Source organism: Nannospalax galili, unplaced genomic scaffold, assembly GCF_000622305.1.
Source record: "Nannospalax galili isolate Female #2095 unplaced genomic scaffold, S.galili_v1.0 scaffold2090, whole genome shotgun sequence".
NCBI lineage: Eukaryota > Metazoa > Chordata > Mammalia > Rodentia > Spalacidae > Nannospalax > Nannospalax galili.
Genome location: NW_008327672.1, coordinates 4,191 through 18,562, shown reverse-complemented (window position 1 = coordinate 18,562; position 14,372 = coordinate 4,191). Strand labels below are relative to the sequence as shown.

The following is a 14,372-nucleotide window of genomic DNA, read 5'->3' as shown; positions in this document are numbered from 1 at the left end:
TTTTAATTAAAAAATTTATATTTAGTGTGTGTGTGTGTGTGTGTGTGTATGTGTGTGTGTGTGTATGTGTGTGTACATGCAAATAATTAATGGGAGTTGATTCTCTCCACTATGTGGGTCCTGAGGATTGAACTCAGTCACCAGGCTTGACCACGGCACCTTTACCTTCTGAGCCATCTTGTTAGTCTGTTTTCTTATTTATTTTTATTTTTATAAAGTTTCATGTAGCCCAGGCTGGCCCAAACTCACTGTGTAGCAGAGATCCTCTTGCCTCTGCTTCCTGTATGTGCCACCATTTTGGTGCTGGAGATTGAATACAGGGCTTTGTACATGTCTGGCAAGCACTCTGCCACATCCCCAGCCCCTATTAATAAAAATTATTATTATTATTATTATTATTATTATTTGTCTTTTTGAGACAGGGTCTCTCTGTAGCCCTAGCTGTCCTGAAAAATTCTTTTTGGTTGAGGTAGCGTCCTACTCTGTAGCTTAGACAGAATTTGAAACTTGTGGCAATCCTTCTGCCTCAGCCACCCAAGTTTAAAGGCATGTGTCGCCATCCCCAGCTTCCTTCCTCTTCTTGGGGTCACTACTGGAGACTCTGCCCCTTCTGCTTGGGGATCTCCCAGTAGGCAATTTAGTGACTGTGTCTGGAATGCTGGGGGCCTTGATTTTGCCCCACTCAAGCACTAACTTTGGGGTTGTGTGGAAGTCAAAGTCCCTCATCTGTAAAATAGACCATTGATTTTTTTTTCCCTTATGCCCAGCCCCTGTCAGTGGGATTATCAAGGTGGGCACTTAAAAAATGTATTACAGGGGCTGGAGAGATGGCTCAGCGGTTAAGAACACTGGTTGTTCTTGCAGAAGACCCGGGTTCGAATCACAGCTAACAACTGTCCGTAACTCCAGTCCTGGGGGATCTGATAGCCTCTTCTGACCTCTGTGGGCATTGCATGACACGGGTGCACTTACCTACAGGCAGGCAATACACAAATACACATAAAATAATAAATAAAATATTTTAAAAAATGTGTTACAGGGCCGGGCGTGGGCGCACACCTTTAATCCCAGCACTTGGGAGGCAGAGGCAGGTGGATCTCTGTGAGATCGAGGCCACCTTGGCCTACATAGTGAGTTTCAGGCCAATTGGGGCTACAGGGAGATCCTGTCTCAAAAAGATAAAAAAAATGTATTATATTTGTGTGTGTGTGTGTGTGTGTGTGTGTGTGTGCGCGTACGTGCGTGTGTGCATGCGTGCATGTGTGTGTGTGATGGTACATATATAGAAGTCAGCGAACACTTTGGGAGTCAGTTCTCTCCTTCCACCACCTGAGTCCTGGGGATTGAACTCAGGTTGTCAGGCTTGGCAGCAAGTGCTTTGACTTGCTGAACCATCTCACCAGCCTGGTGTGGGCACTTTGAATCACCGTCCTGCCTTGCTCTGGGCTATAGCTTCCTCTTCTAAGTAGTATTTGTGTATGTGTATGTTGGGGAGGGTAGTTAATGGCAGAGGGTATCTGGAGCCCTCAGTTTAAATCCTGGCTCTGCTGACTGGGAAGGGGAGAGCTGTCTTGTCTCCCTGGGGTGAGCTGAGGGCTGATTCTCAGATGGGCCCTAGGTCTCTGAGACAGATCCCTTGCAGGGGGAGGGAGGCCTCAACTGCATTTATTGCTTTCAATGCTCTTTTTGAGCTGGTGGACCTCATAGGGTCGGGTCTGCCTGGCTTGGTCCAGGTGAATAAGCTCACTGTTTGGGGCACCTCTCCTCTGTCATTGGCTGGATTGAACCAGTGCTGCTTCCCCGACATGCCTGGGGAGGTCTGTCATGGCTGGGAGTCCCATGGACCGGGAGCCCTAAGGGATGGACGCTCGCCTGGGTATACTAGGAACCAGGTTTCAGAGAACCTGAGTTTCAGGGGGCTTGGGGACAGGATGAAGCCTTGGACAGGGCTAGATGCCTGGGGTCTGGAGCATGATGGGAAAGGCTACCTCAGGAGGTCTTGCTGAACATGAGTGTAAATTCACACAGGACTGAGGCAGGGTGGGCGAATGTCTAGGCTAAGGAGACTCTGGGTAGAGGCATGATACTCTAGAATGCCCCAGGAGGGGCACCCTTCCTCCGGGCCTGGCTCTCTTGTTAGCTGTATCTGCCTTCCAGGGCTTGAGCTCAGGCAGGGACCACTGTGGCCGAGAGCCTACGCTCCTCTAGCTCTTCCCCATGTGCCTCTCTCTGCCCCGTGCCCAGTGCTCCTGCCGTGTCTTGGGGACGTGGCTTCTGAGCTCAAACTTAGTGTCTCTAGCCAGATCGCACACATCAGGTGACTGGGGGTGGGCGTATTAAGGCCAAGTGACCTGGTGACTTCATGAGCTGGCATGTGCGGTAGTGTTTTCATCTCCCCTTGATGGTCAGGCTAGCTCAGAGTGGGCCGAGGCTCAGGCGGGAGGGCCCAGACTCTACCTCTCACCCAGACTGTACCTTTCACCCTGTCCTGCATCTCCACAGCCTGTTCCAAGCTCACCTGGGGTCAGTAACCCTGTCACTTTGAATGGTTTCTCCTGAGGCGCTGGGCCCCATTCCTAGCTCAGCCTTTTGCTAGCTTGGTGACTGGGTTGTCTGGAAACCTCTCTGAGCCCAAGTTGGGGGTGTAAAGAAGGCTCAGTAGAGAAGCCCGCCTGGCCTGTGTGCCTGGAATGTGGCTTCGGCTCTGGCCTGTGTAGTGGGCGAGCTTGCAGTGTGAGGCTGGAGGGTGGGCTCTGTATTCCCAGCTGGTCACATGTAGTCAGGAAGTGGAGGTGCTGCTGCTCAGCTCACTTTCTCGTTTTGTATTCAGAACCCCAGCCCTAGATGGTGCTGCCTACAGTTAGAGTGGGTCTTTCCACTCCCATTAACCCCATCTAGAGACTTCCTCATGGGGCTGGAGAGATGGCTCAGCAGTTAAGAGCACTGGCTGCTCTTGAAGAGGACTTGGGTTTGATTCCCAGCTAACAGCTATTAGTAACTCCAGTTCCAGGGGAATCCAATGCTCTCTTCTGACCTCTGTGGGCACACAGGTGCACTTATGTACTGTGCAGGCAATATACTCATACACATAAAACATGTTTAAAAAGAAAAAGAGACTTCCTCACAGCCATGCCTAGAGGTTGACAATATTAAGTATCACACCTCAGGACACCTTGTGTCCAGAACCATGACAGTGACTTCCCTCTTCCTGGCCACTTTGATTCACAGCTGGGGAGGTGAGGAGGCAGGAAGACAGAGAGTATGGCCAAGGGCAGGGAGTTGCCTAGGCAGGAGAGTGGCCTGGGATGGGGGGGTCTTCTGGGGACACATGGATCTGGCTTCAGGTAATAGTGGGTTTGTTTTAAATTACATTTTCTTGATTGATGCCTGCGTGTGTGTGTGTGTGTGTGTGTGTGTGTGTGTGTGTGTGTGTGCACCCTTGTGCCATAATGAGCTTGTAGAGTCAGAGGACCACTTGTAGAAGTCGGTTCTTCTTTCATTCCTCCATATGAGTCCTGGGGACTGAACTGAGGTCATCAGGCTTGGTGGCAAGCACCGTTGCTTGCTGAGCCATCTCGCTGGCCCCAGGTTGTGGCTTTGCTATTCACTAGCAAGGGGCTAGCTGAGCCTGAGCCTCACTTTCTCAATCCACAAAATGGACACAGTACAGCCCCTATCTTTCAGGGAGGGCAGTGTGAGGAGTGAGGGACATAGTGCTTACCTGCCAGCTGGCCTGGCTGCTCTGGCTGCGCTCTCTGCTGAGGTTGTGACCCTGGAGTTAGACATGGGCTCCATCTGTGTTCACCCGTGGGCTGTGCCACCCAGACCAGCCTCACACTCTCTCAGTCAGAATGCTCTGTCTATACAGAGAGGCAGTCACCTCTGCCTGGTGAGGACAGGCTGATGGGCAGTGCAGGTGTATCAGCCACTTGCTGTTGCTGTGGTAAAGTACTCAGGATGGACAAGGTGTGGGAAGGAGGACATGTTGGCTCACAGGTCCGGAGGTCTCTGTTCATGGTCAAACTGGTGCCTTTGCTTCTAGGTCTGTGGTGGGGCAGAGCATCAGAAAGACATGGGCTAGGAAAGCTGCTCGCCTCAGGGCAGGGGGAGAGAGAGAGAGAGAGAGAATGAGAATGAATCCTTTGTCATCTCCTTCCTCCATCTAGTTCCTGCTTCCTAATAGCCTAATAGTTTGATCATCAGTGGATTACCCCTCGGGTGTGATGTGGCTCAGTTGGTGGAGTGCTTGCCCAGCACACATGAAGCCCTCGGTTCGATCCCCAGCACTGCATAAGCAGCATGGTGCTACACACCTATTGCATAGGAGGTAGAGGTATAGAGGCAGGAGGATCAGAAGTTCAAGGTCATCTTCAGCTACCCGGGGAGTTTGAGACCCACACAGGCTAGAGATCCTATCTCAAAACAAAACCTCAGTGGATTAACCCCCTGGTGAGGTGAGCATCCCACAATCTACCAGCCAGGGACCAAGCCTTTAACATGTTCTCCTTTTGTGGGGGCATTTCTCGTCCAGCCGGTAATACCACAGAGCAGGCAGAGGCACTGGAGAAGGCATGGGTGACCCTGTGGCTTGGAGGACTGCTGACTTCCCTGTCTCTTTACGGCTTGCCCAGCTCACTGCATGGCAACAGCAGGCAGCATGGGAGAGTGGCTGATGGTGCTGGGAAACACAAGGGTGATTTTAGGGTTCGGCTTCCTGGATGTCTGAGGGTTCATCTGTCCTGCTGCTGGGCAAAGCAAGCTTCAGAGGGTTTGACTGGCCTGCATGTATGCTGTTTCTTCAGGGACATCTGTTGGCACTAACAACCCAGTGCTGCTTGTAGTCAGATTAGCATAGAATAGCAAGTGTGTTTACCATGCACCAGGTTCACAGCTAAAGGCCCAGGCCCAAGTATCTCCATGTCTGAGAAGTAAACGCAGTCATTCCTCAAGGTTACAGGAGGGAGGGAGGGAGGGAGGGAGAGAGAGAGAGAGAGAGAGAAATGAGAAACACACACACATACACGCATGCACGCACTCACGCACACACGCACTCAGAATAGAGGCCAGGACTGACATCCCCTCCAACCAGGAGCCTAGGCCCTACCACTGAGTTTCCAGAGCTGAGACTGTAGTTCCTCAAGGGGTGGGGGTGGGGGGGGCTGTGTGGCTCTTCCTGAACAATCCAGCCCTATGTTTTAGGAATTTTACCTGTTAAGAGATGAGCTCTGGGTTTGTCAGAAAATTGTTTCCAAGCTGCTGTCCACTATAGACCCTGCTGGGGGAACTTCCATAATGCCTGGTACTAAAGCCTGGTATTGTATGATTCTAGGTGAGGCCCCTTCCCTTGCACAGAGTCAAAGCCCCTGCCATCCTCCCCAGCTCTTATAGGAGTGGTGGAGTATGTCTCCCCATCTGCTCGTTGGATCCCAGCTGACAGGGACTCACTCTTGGAGGGTCAACTTGGTTTACTGCTCATAGCTTATTTCAGTTCCTTGTTCAGGGGAGACAATTGTGTTGAAGGGGTGATGGATGGGGGAACAGGAGGGTTGGAAAGGAGGCTTTCAGTATCTCCATGGAAATCAGAAGGAAACCGACCTTGTAACGGAATCTCTGAGGCTAGATTGTGATGGGGCCCAGACCAGAGGCTAGTGGAAAGGGGACTCCCAGCTGGAGTTACCCAGCACCCTGGATGTAGATGCAGTGCACTGTACTTACTGAACAGACACCACCGATCACACCCATTGGGCACCCAAGGCTCGGACGATTAAAGTGAGTTACCTCCATCCCTGTGGTCAGTGGCAGGGCTGGAGTTAGGTCTCAGTGCTCTGAAGCTGCCCTGTTGAAGCGTGCAGGGTTGACCTGTTTTGGTGGACTTTGGAGCTTTGGACTCAGCCCTTCCCAGTGAGCTCTAACCAAGGGAATCCAGGCTGGAGAGCAATGCCCTGAGTGCAGTGGGGGCAGGAACCGTGAGCCGTGGACTGCTGTCAGCAGCAGTCTCTCCAGGATGCAAGTCTGCACCTCTGCCTGCCCAGCATGGAGCCTGGACTCTGGCTCCTCTGGTGTTGCTTGCTCTCCCTCCCACTCCTGTCTCTGTCACAAAGGCTACCTGGCAGCCTCAGCCTTTCCTGCTGGCTCAGCCAGAGCCTCTAATTCTCTGTCCTTCCTTTCCTGGGCTCCTATGGACCTGGAGTGCTGTGCTGCCTATTGGCTGGGGTGGCTTACCTGGGCCTGTTACCTGAGAGGAACAGGGTGGTATGTTCCGGGGAGGGATGAGGAGAACCATCCTCCTTGCTCTATCAGGAGTAGAAGGGTGGGGCCTGTGCTTCTGAGGTGCTGGGTGTGGGGAGCACGGGAACTTTGGGGACAGATCAGCAAGGCCAGAGATGTCCCTCAGTCTGAAGAGGGCATGTCAAGGTTTTCCCTAGGGTCGCAGACCTCACCTGGCGCTGGGAACCCTGGGTGCCTCTTATACTCAATGCTTCCTGAGTCCAGAACATCTGAGCTTCCTGGGACCAGACCAGTACTTCAGAGTGGGGCCTGAGGCCTGGCAGATACTTCTTTCCCAGTGGAGTCTCTTTGGGGAATGTTTTGTGGTGCCTCTTTTCTGTTGATGACCTCTTCTGGGTTCTTTGCTAGTCTCTAAATTGGAGAAGTTGATTTTTTTTCCTCTTCTCTCTCCTTTGCCATTCCTTGGTTTCAAAGCCTCTCAGTTTCCACATCCGAGTCAGGCCTTAGGACCCAGAACTCCTTGAGGATCCAGTGAAATAGTCACTCAGTTTCTTTCCTGAAAGGCCTGCGTGGGAACCCCCATATATGCAGGACCCCAATGTGAGAGCATCCAGCTCCCTGCAGTGATAAGACTCAGCCTTGTTAGCCTGCCATCCCCAGATCCTGGCATAATGATGCTGCCGGGCTAATGGCTTAATAATGCACACAGGCCTTCTGCTCATGTGGCCCTCGATGCATGTGTCTCCATCTGCATCACATGACAAAGGCTGCAGAATGGCAGCTGCTCCAAAGCTGCCCACTTCCTGGTCTCAACTGTCACGTGTTGTCGAGGGACTCTGAAGATGGGATCCTGAGATGGAAAGGTGGTCCTGAACCCCCTGGGAGATCCGATGTCATCACCGTTCTTCACAAGAGGGAGGCCAGAGGTCAGAGTCAGAGAGAGAAGGAAAGATGCCACACTGTCAACTTTAGAGCTGGAGGAAGGGGCCCTGAGCTGGGGAATGCAGGCAGCTTCTAGTGGCAGACTTTCCCCTGGAGTGTTGCCCAGGCACCCAGCCTTGCTCCAACCTTACCTAGCCTAAGGAAGCCCATTTTGGATTGTCTAAACCTCCACAACTCTAAGATAATACATTAAAAAATATTTTATTTTTATTTTATGTGTATGCGTGTATTGCCTGCATGTAGGTAAGTGCACCCGTGTCGTGCAATGCCCGTGGAGGACAGAAGAGGCTGTTGGATCCCCTGGGACTGGAGTTACAGACAGTTGTTGGCTGCCATGTCGGTGCTGGGATTTGAACCTGGGTCTTCTGCAAGAACAGTGTTCTTATCCGCTGAGCCATCTCTCCAGTGCCAGATAATACTTTTTTATTTTTATTTTTTGGTGTTTTTGAGACAGGGTCTCCCTATAGCCCCAGCTGTCCTGGAACTCACTAGGTAGACCAGCCTGGCCTTGAACTCACAGAAATCCGCCTGCCTCTGCCTCCCGAGTGCTGGGATTAAAGGCGTGTGCCACCATGCCCAGCATATAATACATTGTTTAAGACTAGGTTTGTGGTGACTGGTCACAACAGCTGCAGGAAACTGACATAAGAGCTCTGGAGGGGGACAGCGATAGTGGGTCTCGTTTTGCAGATCCCGAGAGGGCGAGTCCCTGCTGGAGGTACCATGCTGGTAGATGGTGCTCTGAGCTTCTCCAACATTGTTTGTGTGTTGGAGGCTTGTTCACAGGCCCTGCTCAGAGCTCTGCTGCCTGGGGCTCCCTGGCCTTCTCCTCTCGCCTCTCACCCTTCCATCACTTTTCATTGATGCCCACACACGGGTGCTGGTATTGTGGGCTGCCTGGTGGTGTGTGTCGGGGGCTCTGAGGCTAGATAATATGGTATCTGCTCCTGCGCTGCTTACCTGCATCTTCCGTGGCTCTCTGCTGCTGAGGCTTTGCTCAGCCTTGTCCCGCCCTAATTTCACCCGTGCACTTTCCTCAATATGCGAGTTCCACCAGCCGCTGGATCATGCGGGAGAGTGTGAGGGCGGCTAAAGCTGGGATCCGTGAGTCGGTGACGGAAAGACAGCTCTTCCCGGGAAGGCTGGATCATAGGCAGTGATACAAGACTCAGCTCAGTCAGACTCAGTGTTACAGCTCTTTATTCAATGGCTCGCATGGCTCCAAGTCTCAGTGTCCCAGAGTGATCCAGCTCCTTCAATTATTGAGGGGAATCAGGGAACTTTATACCGTGGGGGTAGTGGTAAAAGCTTCAGCTGATAGGTACTTTGGGGATGCCTCATTTGCGTGTGGAAATGGGCTCCTGCCAGGCTGCCAAACTGTTTGAAAATCACACAGGAAAGCCTAATGGTTACAGAGCCGGAGGCTATATTCCTGTGGCTGCTACTTCACAAAGGAGTCAGGAAAAATGCCGGGAAGATGCCCTGCTGTGAAAGGAGTCTCTGCATATGGGTCCGAGCTCGTGAGTTATCCGGACATGAAGAAACTTCTACTTTATACAACAAAGGTCCCCAACAAGATAACACCACCTGTGTGTTCTTGGATTTCAGGCCAGACTCTGTGCTAAGAATGTCACCTCATTTATCAGTCCTGTGACACACATGCTCATGAAGCAGGCCCTGCCACAACCGCATATTACAGATGTGGTAAGAGGCACAGAGATGACATAATACCAGCTAAGGTCACAGAGCGAGGTGGGCAGAACCAAGGTTAAACCCAAGAGCTTCCAGGATCTGTGTTCTGAGCTGGGCGTGATGGTGCACACTTATAATCCCAGGACTCTGGAGGCCGAGGCAGGAAGATTGCAAAAATCAGGGCCAGCCTGGGCTACATAGTGAGTTCCAGGTCAGCTTGGGACCTAGAGAGACCCTGTTTCAAATGTAAAAACAAGACAAAAAAGAATCTGTGTTCTACTGTCCCCTCACCTTTAAAAAAAACATTTATTTATTTAGTGTGTCTGTGTGGCCTGTCATGGTGCGTGTGTGGCGGTCAGAGGACAATTTTCAGGAGTCAGTTTTCTCTTCTTATGTGAATCCCAGGGAATCAAACACAGGTCTTCAGGTTTGCTGGCAAGCACCCCTACCTCATGAGCTGCCTCGCTTCCCCTGTACCTTTTTATGATTTTGGGGGTGAAACCCAGGGCCAGGGCCTCCTGAATGCTAAGTGGGGGCTTTACCACTGAGTTCACAGTAGTTCCTGAGATTGATTCTTTTTTTTTTTTTTTGAACCTTTTAGAGATAGGTTCTAGTCACCCAGGCTAGTCTTGAACTCCCTATGGAGCTGAGAATGACCTTGAACTTCTGATTCTCCTACCCACCTGCCAAGTGCTATGATTCCAGGTGTGCACCACCACACCCAGTTTATGTGGTGTGGGGGATGGAACCCAAGGGCTTTGTGCATGCGAGGCAAGTACTCTGTTCACTGAGTCACATCCCCAGCCCCTGGGTATTGATTCAGTTTCTTCCCCACTTCCCATGTCCCTCCTCTTGCCCGCCCTCTCTTCTTCCCCTTCTTGTAAAAGTCGTACATGTTTATTGCAGGAAACTTGTGAAGTCAGAAGATAATAGGCCGAGGTCACCGTTTCATCTCTGCTGTGGGCTGTCTGGCTTCTCTGCTGGGTGCACACTGCCGCGTGCATAATGGGTTTTATAGAATGGTAGTTTTATTGCGTGCTCTTGCATAGCTCACTAATTTTTTTAACCTAATTACACATGGTGAGCATTTTTCCCATGGGAACCTGTATTCTTCTACAACACTCCACGTGGTTCATGTTGCGTGATTGCTGGGGGTGCAGTGCCTGTCTGTGTTCTGACTGCTGATCCCAGACCCCCTGAGGTGGCAGCTAGGTTCGTGGGGTCAGGTCAGATGAGATGCCCTGCCCCACTCAGGGTCCCCAGCACTTGTTCCCACCTGCGCATTGTTGAGGTAGTGAAAGGCGCTCCCTGCTCCCCCAGCTTCCCCCATGTCCCTTCTGCCACTCCCTTCTTTGAGCATGTGGGCTCGTGTCCCTGGTGTGGGGGACACAGGACAAGTGGACTGGGTCCTGGGAGTCACCTCTGTGTGAGGAACCCTGGCTGCAGCCTGCAAACATGAGCAGGTGATTAGAGGGGACCCTGTACCTGGAGAGGCAATGGGAAGTTGGAGTCAGTGTGCCAGGGACCAGGTCCTAGGCTGGTGGTGTGTCATCTACCTCGTTATCTGCTTTTCACAAGGACCTTGAGAGGGAGGGATTATCACCTGCTTTGCAGAAGTGGAAACTGAGGCACAGAGGCGTGCCAAGTGCTTTACTGCAGGGTCCTCCTTCATCCTCACTGCTGGATGTGAAAGTAAGGGTTTGATGATTCACCTGGTCCCACATCTAGGGACTGCCCCTGCAGTCTCAGCCAAGGCAGAGGGGGCACTCGTCCCCGGCTTTTGGGTGTGGCCATGCTGCTTCCACTCCTGCCTGTCTGCCCGCATCTCCACTGTGCTTTGCTGCTCATTGGAGCCAGCAGAAAGGTTTGGAATGTTCTATGCTGGGGCCTCTCTTTGGGCGAGGTGGTGGCCTTTTTAGCCCCCTTTTAGCCCCTTTTGACACGGGTCTCACCATGTGGCCTAGGTTGGCACTGAACTTACCCATCGTCTTATTTCTGCCTCCCAAACGCTGGGATTATTACAGCCTCAGCCAGCATGCTTGGTTTTATGTGGTGCTGGAGATGAAACCCAGGGCTTTGGGAATGCTAGACAAATCTCCGCCAGCTGAGCCCCATTCCCAGCCCCAAAGATGAGATAATCTTTTTTAAAAAATAATTTTTTTGCTAGGCGTGGTGCACACGCCTTTAATCCCAGCACTCAGGAGGCAGAGGCAGGCAGATCTCTGTGAGTTCAGGCCAGCTGGGGCTACAGGGAGACCCTTTCTCAAAAATTAAAAAAAAAAAAAAACAGGGGCTGGAGAGATGGCTCAGCGGTTAAGGGCACTGACTGCTCTTGCAGAGGACCCAGGTTCAATTCCTAGACCCCACATGGCGGCTACAAACCGTCCTTAACTCCAGTTCCAGGGGAATCTGAAGCCCTCTTCTGACCTCTGAGGCATTGCACGACACAGGTGCACTCACATGCATGTAGGCAATACACTCATACACATAAAATAAAAAATAATAAATAAAAAGCAATAATGATTGTATTTATTTTTATTTTTTGTGTGTTTTGTCTGCATGTATGTGCAATGCCTGTAGAGGCCAGAAGAGGGCATCATATCCCCTGGAATTATAGTTACAGATGGCTGTTAGTGGTCATGTGGGTCCTGGGAACTGAGCCTGGGTCCCCTGGAAGAGCAGTGAGTATTCTTAACCACTGAGTCATCTCTCCAGCCCCCCCCACCCCCCGATAATGTTTAAGGTACAAGGTACTTTCAGCTGTCCTGGGCAGCCAACAAAGCAACCCAAACAACTCAGGTGACAGAGGCAGAGGACCTTTAAATTGTACTTTATTTGTTTGTTTGTTTATGTGTGTGTGTATGTGTGTGTCAGGGTGGGCTTGAGGCAGTCAGAGGACAACGTGCAGGAGTTGTTTCCTTTGCCACATGGATTCTGAGAGTGGAACTTGGATTGTCAGGCTTGGTGGCAAATGCCTTTACTTGCTAAGCAATGTCCCTGGCTTTGAGGCAGAAGAATCTGGAGGTTGAAGCCAGTCTGGGCTACACAATGAGATACTGTCTTTAAAAAAAAAGTCCCTTTCAACATATATTGCCAACCAGCAAGCACCCAGGCCTGAGGAGACCCCAATGTGACTTCATTCTCACCTGCCCATTTGAGTTTCTTTTGTGTCTCTTGGATGTGGGATGGAAGTGATGGGAGATCCCGGGGATGATGACATGTTGTGAGCAGGGCTGGCTTGCTCTGATGGAGACTTCTGTCCTCCCTCAGCCGCTGACTGGGTTTCCCTCCAGGTAGGTAAGTTAGATGCTATTCCAGACCTTTCTGCTCTCTCAAGACGGGATTCTTTTGCTCTGGAATATTCTTCATGTCACATTAGAAAAGACCCCAGATTTGCTGCCTGGCTGGACCCAGCTGACTAGGAATCTTTAGACTGTGTGTATGTGTGTGTGGGGGGTGTCTTCTCTCTGACAGCCCACCCTGTGGGGTCTATTGTTTAGAGAGATTCGTTGACAGACTTAGGTGCCCAGCAGCTGCTGCGGGGATGGGGCGTGGGAGTGAGGCTTCTCAATGGGTGCTGCGCATCACTCTGTGCCAAGTGTGTCTGTGGTTGAAGGTGTGAGGCAGGTGAGACAGGGAAGGTGTGAGGCAGGGAAGGTTGTCTCTGTCAGTGTTGGGGTGGAATGTGAGGCCTTGGAGCTCTGTGGGCCAGAGGTAGATGCTGGGCACAATTTCTGGTGTCCTTGGGCTGTGTCTGTCCCTTGTGAATTCCTCTTTCTGGTTGAGCCTCCATCCTCTTCCCAGTGCTCCTTTTTGAAAAAGATTTTCCCCATTAAGATGTTTGTTTTGCCAGGTATGGTGGCGCATGCTTTTAATCCCAGTACTCAGGAGGTATAGCCAGGTCTATGGCCTGGTCCACATAGCCAGTTCCAGGCCAGCTGGGACTTCAGGGAAACCCTGTCTCAAAAACAGAAACAAAACAAAGCAAAAGTCAACCAAACAAACCAGAACCCCAAAGCAAGCAAACAAACAAAACCAAAAACAATTTGTTTTCAAACAATTCCTTGTCATATGTATAATTTTTACCATTTTTTAAAGACAAAAGTGAATTTGCGTACTAATGAGATGGATGTGCTTGTTTACTTTTTCATAAAGATTTAAATCTTAGGTAAATATTTGATACTGCAGGATGTAGAGTATCTCCCTTTAGTCACAGTTGGTCGATATTTTGATTTTATGATCGTCAAAACTGAGAACACTGCTTCACATAAATACACAGTACAAAATGGTAGAAGTGCTGTTAAAGCCATTTCAGAAATTGTTGGAAATTATCTCAAGCCAAAATTTATTTAATGATTTTTTAATGAAACTCAAGTCAGCAATTTTTTAAATCAAACATTCTAACATAATCCAATCTGAAGAAATAATTTGATACTTGAATGCTGAGGAATGATGAAGGAATATGTTTAGTCTTTGCTTTCCATAATGAAGTGATATATTTTTATATAAGAACAGAAAACTGTATGTTTAGTTAAAAACACAGCAGTTCGTAACATTAATAGTCTTGACTCGGAGCCAGAGTGTTTCAGGCAGTGTTTGCTGGTATTAAATGGCATGATGGAGTGCACGTATGTGTTCAAGGTCCAGTGAAATTGCATGATATAACACAGGTGAGCACTGCCAGAAACATCTTAGGTTACAACACCTTTTGTGTGTGTGTGTGTGTGCGTGTGTGTGTGTGTGTGTGCGCGCGTGCGTGTGTGTGCGCGTGTATGTGTGTGTAGATTAAGAGATAACCTTGGCTGTTTTTCAGGCATTCTACGTTATTTGATACAAAGTCTATCACAGACCTGAAACTTGCCACATAGGCTAGGCTGGCCCGCCAGTGAGCCCCAGGGATCTGCCAATCTCCACCTCCCCAGTGTTGGGATCACAAGTGTGTGCACCATGGCTTTTTTTTTGTTAATGTGGGTTCTAGCAATCAAACCACAGCCAGCACTTTACCATTGAGCTTTCTTTCTGTCCCATGCTTTGATTTGAACTAATTTTGTTTGTTGCACATTTAGAAACATTTTACTGCTGCCAAATTTTTGCTACCCTTCCATTCAGTCATAGGACCCTGTATGGTGTTGCTTAAGAAGCTGGGATCAGGCAAAATGCTGTAAGCTCGGATTGCCCCACTCGAAGCAGTTTGGATCCATCCCAGCATTTGAACAGGTGGATGGTACCAGCAAGATGTTTCTGTGTGGAGGATGTCGTGGCCCAGGGAAGTGTCCACAAAACATTCCATCATCATAGCTGTTTGTTCCTTATGACCCAAGAGGTTGTGGGGGATGGTGGGGAGAGCCAAGTAAGCTGGAGTTACAGTACAGCTCTGTCACTCCTTGGGCCGTGTGACCTTGAGCTGCTCAGCTGGGAAAGTGTGGCAGCATGTGTGTCCTCCTGTCTCCCCAAACTGCTCTTGTTTACACACACATTCTCTCTCTCTCTCTCTCTCTCTCTCTCTCTCT

The 14,372-nt window shown here is 50.3% G+C and overlaps 1 protein-coding gene across 1 annotated transcript in view; it reads left to right on the top strand.

The window, feature by feature from the left end:
* Positions 1-14,372, top strand: part of LOC103738140 (rho guanine nucleotide exchange factor 10-like protein) — a 25,216-nt gene that overhangs the window by 7,507 nt on the left and 3,337 nt on the right. The gene's annotated exons all lie outside the window — the stretch shown is intronic.